Source organism: Mus caroli, unplaced genomic scaffold, assembly GCF_978045245.1.
Source record: "Mus caroli unplaced genomic scaffold, Mus_caroli_1 scaffold_5, whole genome shotgun sequence".
NCBI lineage: Eukaryota > Metazoa > Chordata > Mammalia > Rodentia > Muridae > Mus > Mus caroli.
The window spans coordinates 115,758,224-115,771,960 of record NW_028227260.1 but is presented as its reverse complement, the minus strand read 5'-3'; the positions used below and the strand labels follow the sequence as shown (position 1 = coordinate 115,771,960).

Genomic DNA, 13,737 nt, shown 5'->3' with positions numbered 1-13,737 from the left:
AATTAGAGATGGAAAAACTTGAAATGTTTCTATGTTGAATTTCACATTTTGCTGAAGCCCAGTAAAGGGAGAAGCTACTTGCCCCAATGAAGAAAGCTAATAGCAGAGCCACATATAAGTACCGTCATTTTGAAGACACTCTTGAGCCAATCATGTGGGAGGAGGAGGCAGAAGATTCAGACGTTCAAAGTCAGCATCTGCTTCACAATAAATTCCAGGTCAGACCTTGTCTCAAGAAAATATGCCTGAAATTTTTCTGTTTAGGTTTTTTTTTTTTTTTCATGACTTCAGGTTCCCGTTCTCTTTACATGAAGTCTGCAGTTGGGCCAGTCTCCTTTGTTGAACATTTGTTCCATGGCTGGCTATCCTTTGAAGTCTTGCCATGGGCATCTGAAGACATCTCGCAGAGGGGCTGCACTGTTTGATGATATCTTGCAGCAAACCCAGACACTGTACTTTGATGGCTTCTGAAAGATGAGTCCTCCCTCCTTTGATGACATGTAGCAATGGAGCCATTTTTGTTGTTGTTGTTGTTGTTAATGTCTTTCAGGGGAGCCTGCTCTGATGATGTCTTGAATAGAGTCCACCCTCTTATCGAAGCCACTTGCTTTAATCTAGGTGTGGTGGTACATGCCTTTAATCCAAGAGACAGTGCCAAGTAGATCAAGGTCAATCTACAGAGCAAGTTCCAGGACAGCCAAGCTTTGGCAGTGAGGGAGTTGGAAAACAGAAAGCTGGTAATGGAAAGTGTGTGTGTGTGTGTGTGTGTGTGTGTGTGTGTGTGTGTGTGTGTATTTGGGGGGGTGGAGTCCAGCCCCAGCAAGCACCAGAACGCTGCAACTTTGGCCATGTGGCTCTGGCGTTAGAGTCAAAAATAGAAACGACTACTGGGACAATTAGCACTGGTTAGCTGGAGCTATTCTGAGAGCACAAAGAAGCTGTATTCCAGAGACAGCCAAGGCTGTACCTTGAGTGTAGCTGACTTGGTAATGTAAGTCACCCAGGTTGTGTTTGAACAAGCCTATAGGGGTCATTGAGTGAACTGTTGTTTGAATATGCTTGGCCCAGGGAGTGGCACTATCAGGGAGAGTGGCCTTATTGAAGTATGTGTGGCCTTGTTGGAGGAAATATGTCATTTTGGGCATGTGCTTTAAGAACCTTGTCCTAGCTGCCTGGAAGCCAGCTTCCTCCTAGCTGCCTGGAAGACAGTCTTCACCTGGCCACCTGCAGAAGAAAATGTAAAACTCTCAGCTCCCCCAGCCCCATGACTGCCTGAACACTGCCATGCTCCTGCCTTGATGATAATGGACTAAACCTCTGAACCTGTAAGCCAGCCCCTATTACATCTTGTCCTTATAAGAGTTGCCTTGATCATGGTGAATACTTCACAGCAGAAAAACCCTAACCAAGACACATAGTATCCAGCTGTTGGTATATAAATGCTTTGTCTTCCTTGGTGATTTACAATTTGAATTGGCAGTAGAAGACATCAGATTTCTTTATGAGGTCTGTATTTAGCAACAGTAGGGGTAGTAGTCCCCATTGTGCCACACTCTGTCCTTCTCCTGATCATTGTTTCATTATCAAATTAATCCTGTGAGGGAACCACTAGCCAACAGTTACATGCCTGGTCCAGGCCACTGCCATTTCTTGCCTGGATTAATGCAATGTTCTAACTGCTTTCTCAGTATTTCCTCTTAAACTTCTTTATAAAAAGATTGTTTTTATTATTTTGAAGTGTGTGTGTGTGTGACTTAGAACTCGTTTATCCTTCCCCAGCCTTCCTTACTGGAGGATTGTATTTGTAAACTTAGGTAGATGGAAATGGAAATTTTGTTATAGCAATGGTATTTATTTCTTTGAACTCTAAGTTACATAGAAATGATATCATGTGCCATACTAAGTTGTGGGGATGGCTGCTGACTATGCTTTTCTCTTGTCAATAATAAAAGGGGAGGGGACAGTGAGATTCTGCATATTCTTTGCTTTCTTGAGCAGATAGATTTTGGGAGATCTGAGGCCATAGAAGAATGGGCTGGGAACTGATTCCTTCACAGCTATTTGTTTCTAAAGATGTATGCCTCTTCAGAGGAATATGTACTCAATGTTCTTAGCTGGGATTCTTGGATTTCAGTGTTTATCAAATTTTCTTGTAAAGGCTAAATATATACATTCCAGACCCTGTTCCCAGTCATGCTGAGTTTATAGCTCTGTTGTTAGGCCCAAGACTCTCCATTCAGAGCAATCCCTTTCTTCCTCTATCTTCTACAGGTTGCCTGTGCACTGTGATAGTTTAAATTCAAATATAAAATGCAGGGGCCAGTTTGCCTGCAGGGTCAAAGCATGCACACAGTCCCAACTACATGGGGTCCATGTTCTTAGCTCAGGACTCATGACAGGTCTCAGAATGAGACTAAAGTGGCTGTCTAGATGGGCCAATGTCACACTGATATTCTTTCATGTTAGTTACTGACCCAACATACCCCTTAACAATTTCTTCTTTCATCATTACCACACTTTTCTCTTCTTGCTTGGCAGAAGAAATGTTCTCCATGATTGCTCATGTGGGATGATTGGTCCATAGGTAGGCCAAGAGTACTGTGCACCTTTGAAGAATGACTGTGTTCAGTGGTGTGCTTGCTGGCTGATGATACTTCAAAACTGCAAAATAGCCTTAGTTGAAATTTTAATGATTATTATATATTTTTATTATATTCAGTTGCTTGTGTATATATGCGTGCACATATGTAAGTGTGCGTTATGTGCCATGATCTGCACATAAGAGGTCAGTGGACAGCTTCCAGGAGTTGGTTCTCTCCTTCTACCATGTAAGCTGTGGTACTCAAGACTTCATCAAACTTGGTGGCAGATACTTTTACCTACTGGGTTATCTGGCTGGCTCCCATAATTACATTTTTATATAGCAACAAAATATAAAGGCAACACTCATCACATTCTAATTACGTTATTATACTATATTAAGATTATTTACATTGACTTTATTTGGTCAAAATATTTTAACAGTGTGCTAAGCATTGTTTGCTTGAAATTGGACATTGCGGGAATATTTATACTGTATAAACTGGCAGATAAAACTAGTCTGGTTGTTTTTGGTTTGTTTGTTTGAGAGCCCACTATTATGCAGTATTGAGTAGCACACTGCTGAAGAACTGTAGGCCTTGGGACATTTTGGTTTTTATGCAAATGAGTTAGCTGCTTGAAATTCTATTCCTAGTTCACAGATTCTTCAATTTGAGGGTGTGAAACAATTCCCTAGAAAGTTGTTGAAAACAGATCCCTGCCTCCCTTCTCACTGAGATTGTGATTCACCATGTCCCAGGAATCTAACAAGCCCCCCAACCACCATGAGTCTAAAGAGCCTGATGCAGACAGAGCACCACTTGAGAAGTCCTCATTAGACTGAGAGGACCTTGAAAAAGGAAAAACAAAATGTCCTGTACTTGTATAAATAATAATGTATAAAACTGAAATGCTTTCATATCATTGCTTATATTTATAAGCTTAAAATAAATCATTTCCCAAAGGAGAGGCATGTACAATTGCTGGACTGAACCTAGCTCTCAATGGTTTATTTTTTTGATTTAGAAAATGCTCATGACAAGGTAAAAATAGAAGCCAATGAAGTCAGTTTTTCTAACCTTTTTTTTGTATTGCCATACACACTATTGTGTATTATATTTGGCTTGGGCATTTATTGAGTGCTTCATACTTCTAAAGACTTATGATTAATTTTCAGATACTTTCCTTGGGTGAAGTCCATCTAGAAAAATCAGCAACTATGTAGGATAGTTCTCTTCTTCATCCCTTTCACCTTGACACACTGTGGTTTTGAAGGCTTTCCAGAACTTTCCACTCCTACTGCTGCCAGTGTATGTCCCAGTTGCTGCTACTTCTGCAGTCTGCTGCATCCACTCTGCTCCACACCTGGGGCTTTACATTTACTTTACTTAGAACATCATCAGGACCAGGTAAGCATGCCCTTAGTTTTGCTGCACTCAAAATTTACTCTGAGGAAGACTGTTCTGATTAAGGATTCTGACTTAACCAAGATTAAGTTCTACTTAAGTCTTCTTTGCCCAAGTGATTTCTTTTCTTTTTTTTTCTTTCCTTGAGACAGCATCTTGGCACATTGTACAAGCTTGCCTCAAACTTATGGTCCCTGCCTCAGTTTCCTGAGTAACTAAAATTATGACACACTTGGATGCATAGCCTTTTAATAGTTTCTTACTGATGTTTAAATGTTTAGAGAAAAGGTTCAGTTCTAGTTTCCTAAATAATATTTTTCTTTTTAAAATATCTAAGGTTAATTTCATGGTTTAGTAAAAACTTAATTTGAAATCTCTTCAGGCATCAGAAGATATGGGCAATGTATCGCTGCTATTTGGTTCAACTTCTGGTTGGTGCTGATCCTAACAGAAGTAAAGCACAAGCATCCCTACAGGGGTCCTCCCTTCCTTCTCATTCCCCTAAGGTATTTTGCTTTAGCAGCTTTGCTAATGGTCTTCCTAATATGCACTAACAGATTTTAAATGTCACTAGTTAAAAGAATTAGGACTTCAAACTAGGGATCCCAACGCCTATGCAGGAGAGTCATATAATCTAGGATCACTACTTTTCCTTAAGGGTTTGTGCTTGACACATCTATTTTAAAGATCGACACAAAATCACTGGTTAGTGTGTGTATGTCACATATGTGGCTTATCTTGTTGCATAGGCAAAGTTGCTGTGAATATAGGCATCAACTGTGATTATGACACATTTGTTTATAATAAAATGACTCTGTCTGCTAAAAAAAAAAAATCACTGGTTAGAAATCATAGAAGATACATTACTTCTGTCTTCCATTGTTACCATGATATAGACAGGTAGATATTGAATGTTAGAAGATTGTCTAAATTGTGCCTATAAGATGGAATATTTATGTGCCAATGTCTTAGATGAGGTTTTACTGCTGTGAACAGACACCATGACCAAGGCAACTCTTATAAGGACAACATTTAATTGGGTCTGGCTTACAGGTTCAGAGGTTCAGTCTGTTATCATCAAGGCAGGAACACGGTAGCATCCAGGCAGGCATGGTACAGGAGGAACTGAGGGTTCTACATCTTCATCTGAAGGCTGCTAGCAGAATACTCACTTCCAGGCAGCTAGGATAAGGGTTTTAAACCCACACCCACAGTGATACACCTACTCCAACAGGGTCACACCTTGTAATAGTACCACTCCCTGGGTCAAGCATATACAAATCATCACAGCCATGAATATATGTGCAAAATGCCACTGATATGTAGCATAGTTATTATTCCACTTATACTGTACACTCATATAAGCTCTTAAATACAAATGTACAAAATGAAGTTAAATATGGAAAAAAGTAGGGCAGGAGAGGAGCAGTTAGGAGTGTTTGCTGCTCTTCCAGAAGACTGAAGTCTTTTTTCAGCACCCATGCTGAATGTGTCACCAATGCCTTTAACTCCAACTCCATCTAACTTCTCCAGGATTCAGCAGATACCTGCAAATATTGGTGTGTACACATGTGCGAGTTCATGCATGCACACACACAAACAAATCTTGAAAAATACTAAAATGGAGGCTGAAGAAATGGCTAAGAAGTTAAGAGCATTGACTCTTCTTCCAGAGGTTTCAGGTTCAATCCCCAGCATCCACAGAGTAATTCCATTTCCAAATGGATCCAACACTCTCAAGGCTTCTGGAGGCACTGAATGCATGTGATGCATATATGTGAGGGGAAATACCTATAAATGTGAAATAAAAATAAATCTAAATAAAAATTAAAAATTCTTAAATAGTAAGGCTATCTTTGAATGGTATTTTAGGTAATTATACAGCTGTTAGGTAGAAATGCAAAAAGTCAGAGTTGAGAAGAATATCTTGATAGATTTTCAAAAAAATAAAAATAAAAATAATATATGACCCAGCAGCTCTACTCCTATGTCATATCTAGGAGAAATGTAAATAAGGGTTCACACAAAACAAGTTTACATAAATGATCAGAACAATATTATTCATAACGGCCAAAGACTGGAAATAACTTCTTACCAACTGATGAATAGATAAATTAAATGTGAAATAGATCATTACTTAAAAATTAAACAGAATTATGTACCAATCCATGCTATGGCATGAAAGAAGCTAAGTGCAAAGGGCTGCATATTGTTTTATTTTTCTTACATAAAATGTCCACAGTAAGCAAGTCTCCATAGAGACAAACCATTTATTGGTTGGATGGTAGACAGGAAAAGTGGCTGCTAATGGGTACTGTGTATCTTCTTGGAATGATGACAATATTCTAAAGTTAGAAGCAATAGTTACACAAATCAGATTATATGCAGGAACTGTTGCACTGGTATATTTTACTAGGGTAAATTTTATGGTGCATAAAAACAAATCCTGAAAGTTTTATAAAATGCACTTGACAGAATGACTTGGGATTTGAGGCATTTATTACATGTTCTGTATCTGTCTAAACTCCTCATAAACCCTGACATTTTATGTTGTGCATCTGCTGCATCTTTGTCTGATTTAGATATATTACATATACATTTTAGATATATTACATATACAGTCTTACACATTGAGCCAAAAAAGCAGTCACACACCATGTAGCTGTACTTGAAAATGTCCAACTTATCATTGTTACTACAGATTCATCCATCAGTTTTTTTGTTTGTTTGTTTTCTTTTTTTTCTTTTTTTCGAGACAGGGTTTCTCTTTGTACCTCTGGCTGACCTGGAACTCACTCTGTGGACCAGGCTGGCCTCAAACTCAGAAATCCGCCTGCCTCTGTCTCCCAAGTGCTGGGGTTAAAGGCATGCACCACCATGCCCGACTTGTTTTGTTTTAAAGCCAAGTATGGTGGAGCATGCTTGGAGGGTCAGCAATTTGGGGGACTAAGACAGAAGGATCATTTGAGCTGTAGAGTTCAGGCCCACCCTGGCCAGTATAGCAACATCCTGTTCTTTATAATTGTTTGGGATACAGCAATTGCTTGGGTTACTGTTCTAGACCGGATATAGCCTTTAAAGCAGAAACTAAATTAAAAATGAGGTTGCAGGGTGGGCCCTAACTCCAAGCTGAATAGTGTCCTTATCAAAAGGGAAGATTGGCACATACAGAAAGATAACTGGGGCTCATATGCACTGAAAGAGGTCTGCTTGGAGACAACAGTAAGTATTTACTTGAAAACCAAGGATTAAGGCCTCAGAAGAAATTGAACTTGCCACTGACACCTTGATCATAGACTTTAGTCTCCAGAAAATTAGCTTCTGTTGCTTAAGCACCTGAAATTTGTGTGTGTGTGTATGGCAGCCCTGACATATGAGTATAACAAAGTCATTGCAGTCAACCTAAGGCTCCTTCATACGTCTTATCAAGATCTATATGGTATGAGTAACCATGGGCAGTACTGTACCCTGAACTTGTAGGGTATCCATTACAACGTTCACCTTCCTATCTTTTCACCAGGAGGGATAAATGCTTAATTATAGAACTAGATTCCTATTTAACCAGATGATCAACACCATCCCCACCCTCTTGTACACTTTAGCCATGGCATAGAAAGTAAGAAAATCATACAAGATCCTTTTCACCATGTAAATGGTTATTCTAGGAAGTGTCTTTCCCCAGGGAGATCTGCTCAAGGTCTCGATGACATAGCGTAAGTACTTGCTATTGGCTGAATGAACAAAAACCCAGTGCTATAAAACTTCTGCAGGTCAATGTTTAGATATTTGAATTTAATTTATTAAGTGCTGCTGATTTAAAATAACATATGACTTTGTAGATCATCAAATCCCAAAGGGTTGCATTAGAGCAGCTATTCTCCACTTGTGGGTTACCACCATTCATGGCAGTAGCAAAATTACAGTTCTGAAGTAACAATGAAAAGAAGTTCAAGGTGGGGATCACCATAATATTCAGAATCGTATTAAACGGTTGAAACATTAGGAAGGTTGAGGAACCACTGTGTTTGAGGAACAGGTTGTTTAAATGAATATTTATTTATTTGGCAAAATGAAAAGATTTTAATTTGTGGCTCATCATTAGAAAAGGAGTAAGCTGGGCAGTCCAAGTTTTCCATTGAGTGACAATTTAGTAGACTTCATTGCTCACTTGTGTGGACTTTCTGATTTGACATTTACTTACCAGATTCAAGCAGTTCACCTCCAGTATTATTTTTAATAACTCAAGGTTTTGTAGCAGAACTTAGTGTCCAACAGAAACCATGCTGTCTGCTAAACATTATCCTGACTGCAAGGCTTTTCTTACTGTTAGTGGATCGATAATGACATGGCACAGCTGTTATCACCATGGAAACAGTACCCAGAGCCTAGCAGAGGAAAACTGTATATGGCTTTTAAGCAGGGATGTGTCAGCTTCCTCTGGAGCATGCTTTTTCTTCAAGTCCTGTGTGTTCTAGGGTACCAGCAACCCAGTGAGGGTTCAATACTGCAGATAAAGTCTAGTAATTAAAAGGGAATATAAATAGAGAAAAAAGGTTCAGTCCTTTTGTGTGACAACGTTGTTTCCTATTAGGGTACAAGTTGGTAACCTTGAAACTGCTGAATAAGCTGTGTTGGGACTGAACAAACATAAAAGTTAGCAGTTTTTCAATGTTAAAGGAAGAGGTTGCAGATAAGGAAGGAGAGGATGGCTATAGTGATTTATGCACGAAACAACTCTAATAGAAATTGTCAGAAATATTTATGTAAGTGTACTGCTGTGTGCATATATACACAGATTAGTGTACACACCTAAATATCATTGTCACATCTACTCTGATACTCTATGAGAAGCACATACCTAGCTTGGTACATAGTGCACTCTTTTTAAATTTATTTTTATTTTTAAAATTATGTTTTATGTGTGGATGTGTTGCCTGCAAGTATGTCTGTGTACCACAGCTATGCAATGCCCATAGAAGCCAGAAGAGGGCGTTTCATCCCCTAGGGCAGGAGTTACAGACTGTTGTGAGCTGCCAGGTGGGTGCTAGGGATGAAACCAGATCCTCTAGATGAACAGTAAGCATCCTTAACTACTGGGCCATCCATCACTCTAGCCTCCAAACAATACCTTTTATTAATGAATGTGTACACATCTGATTGTAGCAACTATCTAATATTCCAAGGCAGATTGTAGATAATGGAATCAATTATGACTTGAAAGATCAAGACTGAAACAACATTTAATTTGATCAAACAAGGCTTGTCCTGGGCACAGTAGAGTGCCCATCTTCAATCCCAGCACTGACATGGCATCCACTGGTGAGTCTCAAGGTTAGCTTAATCTACATATCAAGTTCCAAGCCACGGGGCAGGGGAGGGGGGCTACATATTGATTGAGAACTTGTCTCAATAAAATAAGCAGAAAACCAAAACAAGGCTCATAAATTTATGGGAACTTTTCTACAATCTTCTCCTTTCTATGCTACTAATCTTGAGTTAACAACTTTTTTCCTAGTGTAAAAAATTATGAAAAATGAACTCATTTAAAGGGAAATGTAAGGTTATTTTTTTTATTAAGAAAAGATGTCACCCAAAAGATCTATGAATGTAGCAATAGTCAGGTTATTTATGGAGTGTTAATTCCATAAATAGATTCCATAAATTCCATAAACTCCCTGGGAGCAGGGAATTTCATTCTGTAGGTTTTTCATGTTTTAAACATTTCTAGACTTTTTAAAAATTTGATTCAATATTTAATTGTAAAGATCGAGGGACCCAAAGAGGACAGGCCTGCTCAACAGGAATACCAACAGGGTCAACTAACCTGGACCCTTGAGGATTCCCAGAGACGGAACCACCAACCAAACGGGGAGCACTCTCTGGGCTATGTCCCTGAACCACACATACGTAGGTCTTCATGCAGGTCTCCAAACAACTGGAGTGAGAGCTGTTCTTTAATCCATTGCCTGTCTGTGGATCCCATTCTCCTAACTGGGCTGCCAAACAACTGGAGTGAGAGCTGTCCTTTAATCCATTGCCTGTCTGTGGATCCCATTCTCCTAACTGGACTGCCCTGCCTCAGTGGAAGAGGAAGTGCCTAATCCTGTAGCAACTTGATGTGCCAGGGTGGGGCTGTAGGTGTGTGTGATACCGGCAGTGTCCTTTTCTCAGAGGAGAAGGGAGAGGGAATTGGGGGAAGATCTGTGTGAGGGGGTACTTGGAGGAGGTGGGGGGCTGATATTGGGATGCAAAGTGAATAAATAAACAAAATTTAAAAAATAATCTGAAAAAAGGTGCCTACAGGGCCAGAAAGGAGATGGTCTATCTGTAGCTGGAGTCACAGACAGTTGTGAGCCACTCACTGTGGGTGCTGGAAACCCAACTCAGATCCTCTGCAAGAGCCTTGTGCACTCTTAACCATGAGCCAGCCCCAAAAGTAACCCCCAGAACTGTGTCTCTAGCTGCATATGTAGCAGAAGATGGCCTAGTCGGCCATCATTGGGAAGAGAGGCCCCTTGGTCTTGCTAACTTTACCCCAGAACAGAGGAATGCCAGGGCCAAGAAGTGGGAATGGGTGGGTAGGGGAGTAGGGGGGAGGATCTGGGCGACTTTTGGGATAGCATTTGAAATGTAAATGAAGAAAATATCTAATAAAATATTGTTATATATAAAAAAGAATCTCGCAAATAATATTTCACTGCAACGGCCACCCTACAGAACAGTAAGTGTCCAAATGGAAACATCAAAGAGATGGAGAAGAACAAAGGAGGGGGATGGAATTGAGAACAAGTTGCCCAACTGTTACTACTCAATAGCATTAGCACTCAGGTCCTGTTCTTGTGCATGAGACCTGTTTCCCACTAAGTCTTCTATATTTGGTTTCACAGAATGCCACTAGCCATGTTTCTGAGTTCAGTCAAGTTTTGAATGTGCTAGAAGGGAGACAAGAGTTCTAGACCCTTTCATAGGCATTACAGAGATCTCTAGGAAGACTGAAGACCAGAGGAGGAATCAACCTTGAAGCTCCAGGCAGGAATCAGAGAAGAGGCAGGGAAGGAGAAATTACAGTGAATGGCTCCATCTAGTGGCCCCGCTACTGAAGCGCTCAGGATGATCATGGCATTTCTTTCTTTCTTTTCTTTTTCTTTTTTCTTTCTTTCTTTTTTTTTTTTTTTTTTTGGTTTTTCGAGACAGGGTTTCTCGACAGGGTTTCTCTGTAGCCCTGGCTCTCCTGGAACTCACTTTGTAGACCAGGCTGGCCTCGAACTCAGAAATCTACCTGCCTCTGCCTCTGCCTCCCAAGTGCTGGGATTAAAGGCGTGCGCCACCACGCCCAGCATGGCATTTCTTTAGTTTGGTCTTGAAGGGAAGTCAGGGAATTTGAAGGGGAAATAAAATGCACATTTATTGAGTACATCTAGTAGCTAGGTCTCATGTTTCAAACACATGTAATCTCACATTAAATGTTTATATTTTTCTTTAGACATTTCCATATTACATATGAAGAACAGATGATAACATAGGATAAATACGCCCAAGGGATGTGCTACCAGTTAGATAAACCTAAGTTTATCACTCTAGAATCTGCTCTTCCCTAAATCACGTCATTTATAGAGAACTTCTAAAACTCGCTTTAGGGAGGAGTCATTCAACTGATTTCATATACATCTATCTATCATCTATCTATCTATCTATCTATCTATCTATCTATCTATCTATCTATCATCTATCTATCATCTATCTATGTATCTATCTATCTATCATCTATCTATCTATCTATCTATCTATCCTATGATTGAATTGAAAGCCTTGTACATGTTAAGGAAGCACTTAACCACTGAGCCATATCTATAGCCTTGCTTTTCTCTTTCAATCAGAGTTTTCCAGACTGGAGTGGAATTAACTTGCTCTGTACTGCAGGCAAACCTTGAACCTATGATTCTACTGCTTGAGCGGTAAACATTGGTGTACACACCTTGCCCGGCTTCTTTGTACATATCTTGATGCTTCCTTTGCAGACATACTTTCTAACTCATAATTTCTGTGTATTTACATATTACAGCAATGCCAGTTGTTTGTAAACAGCTAGCTTAACCTCTTCTGTAAGCACCTATATAACAGTTATCAGCAAACATTGCTATATCAATACCTTGATTATCTGCAGTTAAAATACCCACCAAGACAGAAGTACCCTGAAATAAGTCAGGCAAAGCCAAGTGCAGTGGTGTACACCTTTAATCCCAGTGTTTAGGAGGCAGAGGCAGGAGGAACTCTTAAGTTTGAGGCCAGCCTGCTGTATTTCTCTACATAGTGAATTCCAGGATAATTAGGAGTAAACAGGCAGGACTTGTCTCAAAAAAAACAAACCAACCAACCAAAGTCATCAGTAAGCTGCCTCAGAGTTTCAGAGTTGAGGAGATCAAATTTTTAAAAAATGACACTAAATCTTCCAAACAGACCTTTTTAAACATATAAGACTACACTTTAAAAGTTATTTTATTTACATTCCAGTAGTTGTCCTCCTCTCTTAGTCTCCCCTCCCACAATTCCTCATTCCATTCCTACTCCCCCTTGATTCTGAGAGGGTGCTGCCCCAGACACCACGCCTTCCCTTTTTCTGAGGCCCCAAGTCTGACTTTTCCAAGATTAAGCTCATCTTTGCCCACTGCAGCCAGACCAGGCAAACCTCTTCTATCAGAGGCTATATGCCAGGGGCCTCGTATCAGCCCATGTATACTCCTGGTTGAGTGCATGTCTCTGAGAGCTCCCTGAGGTCTGGGTTAGTTGGGTCTGCTCTTCTTTCTATAAAGTAGATCTTCTCTTCTGCTTCTTCCATCCCCCCAATTCAATCTTAGGGGTCCCAGACTTCAGGTCAATGAAGTCTACCTCTGTCTCAGTCAGCTGCTGGCAGAGCCTCTCAGAGGACAGCCATGCCAGGCTCCTCTCTATGAGCACACCATAGCATCAGTAATGCTATCAGGCCTTGGTGCCCCTCCATGAGATGGATCCTAAGTTGGGCCTGTCATTGGACTGCCTTTCCTTAAGTCTTTTGTTTAGTTTTGTCCCTGCAGTTCTTTAGACAGGAACAATTCTGGATCAGGAATTTTAACTGTGGGTTAGTAACCCTGTCCCTCCACTTGGGGCCCTGTCTTTTTACTCGTGGTGGACTCTTTGAGTTCCCTCTCCCCAATGTTGGGCATTTTGGCTAAGGTCACTCCAATGAGTCCTGAGAGTCACTCTTGGGTCTCTGGTACTTTCTAGAAGTCCCCCCCCACACACACACACATCCAACCCCACCCCAAGGCCACTTATTTGCATCCAATCTCCTGGACCTTTAGGTTTCTCTCCTGTCCTCACATATCTGATTCCTGCCCCCCGCCAATTCCTCTCCCCTCCACTCTCATACCCAGATCTCTCCCTGCCTCTACCTTCGATAATTATTTTCTTCCCCCTTCTAAGTGGGGTTGAAGCCTCCTCACTTGGGCCTTTTTGTTTTTTACACTTAGGTATTTTGTAATTTTTGGCCAATATCCACTTATCAGTGAGGACATACCATGCATGTCCTTTTTGGTCTGAGTTACCTCACACAGGATGATATTTTCTAGTTCCATCTATTTGTTTGCAAAACTCAGGATGCCCTTGTTCTTAATAGCTGAGTAGTACTCCATTGTGTAAATGTACCACATTTTCTGTATCCATTCCTCTGTTGAGGGACATCTGGGTTCTTTCCATCTTCTGGCTATTATAAATA

General features: G+C 40.4%; 1 non-coding gene across 1 annotated transcript; it reads right to left on the bottom strand.

Moving 5' to 3' along the window:
* Positions 1-8,233: 8,233 nt before the first annotated feature.
* On the bottom strand, positions 8,234-8,499 carry LOC115030158 (small Cajal body-specific RNA 13). Its single transcript, XR_003835781.1, has one exon.
* Positions 8,500-13,737: the final 5,238 nt, after the last annotated feature.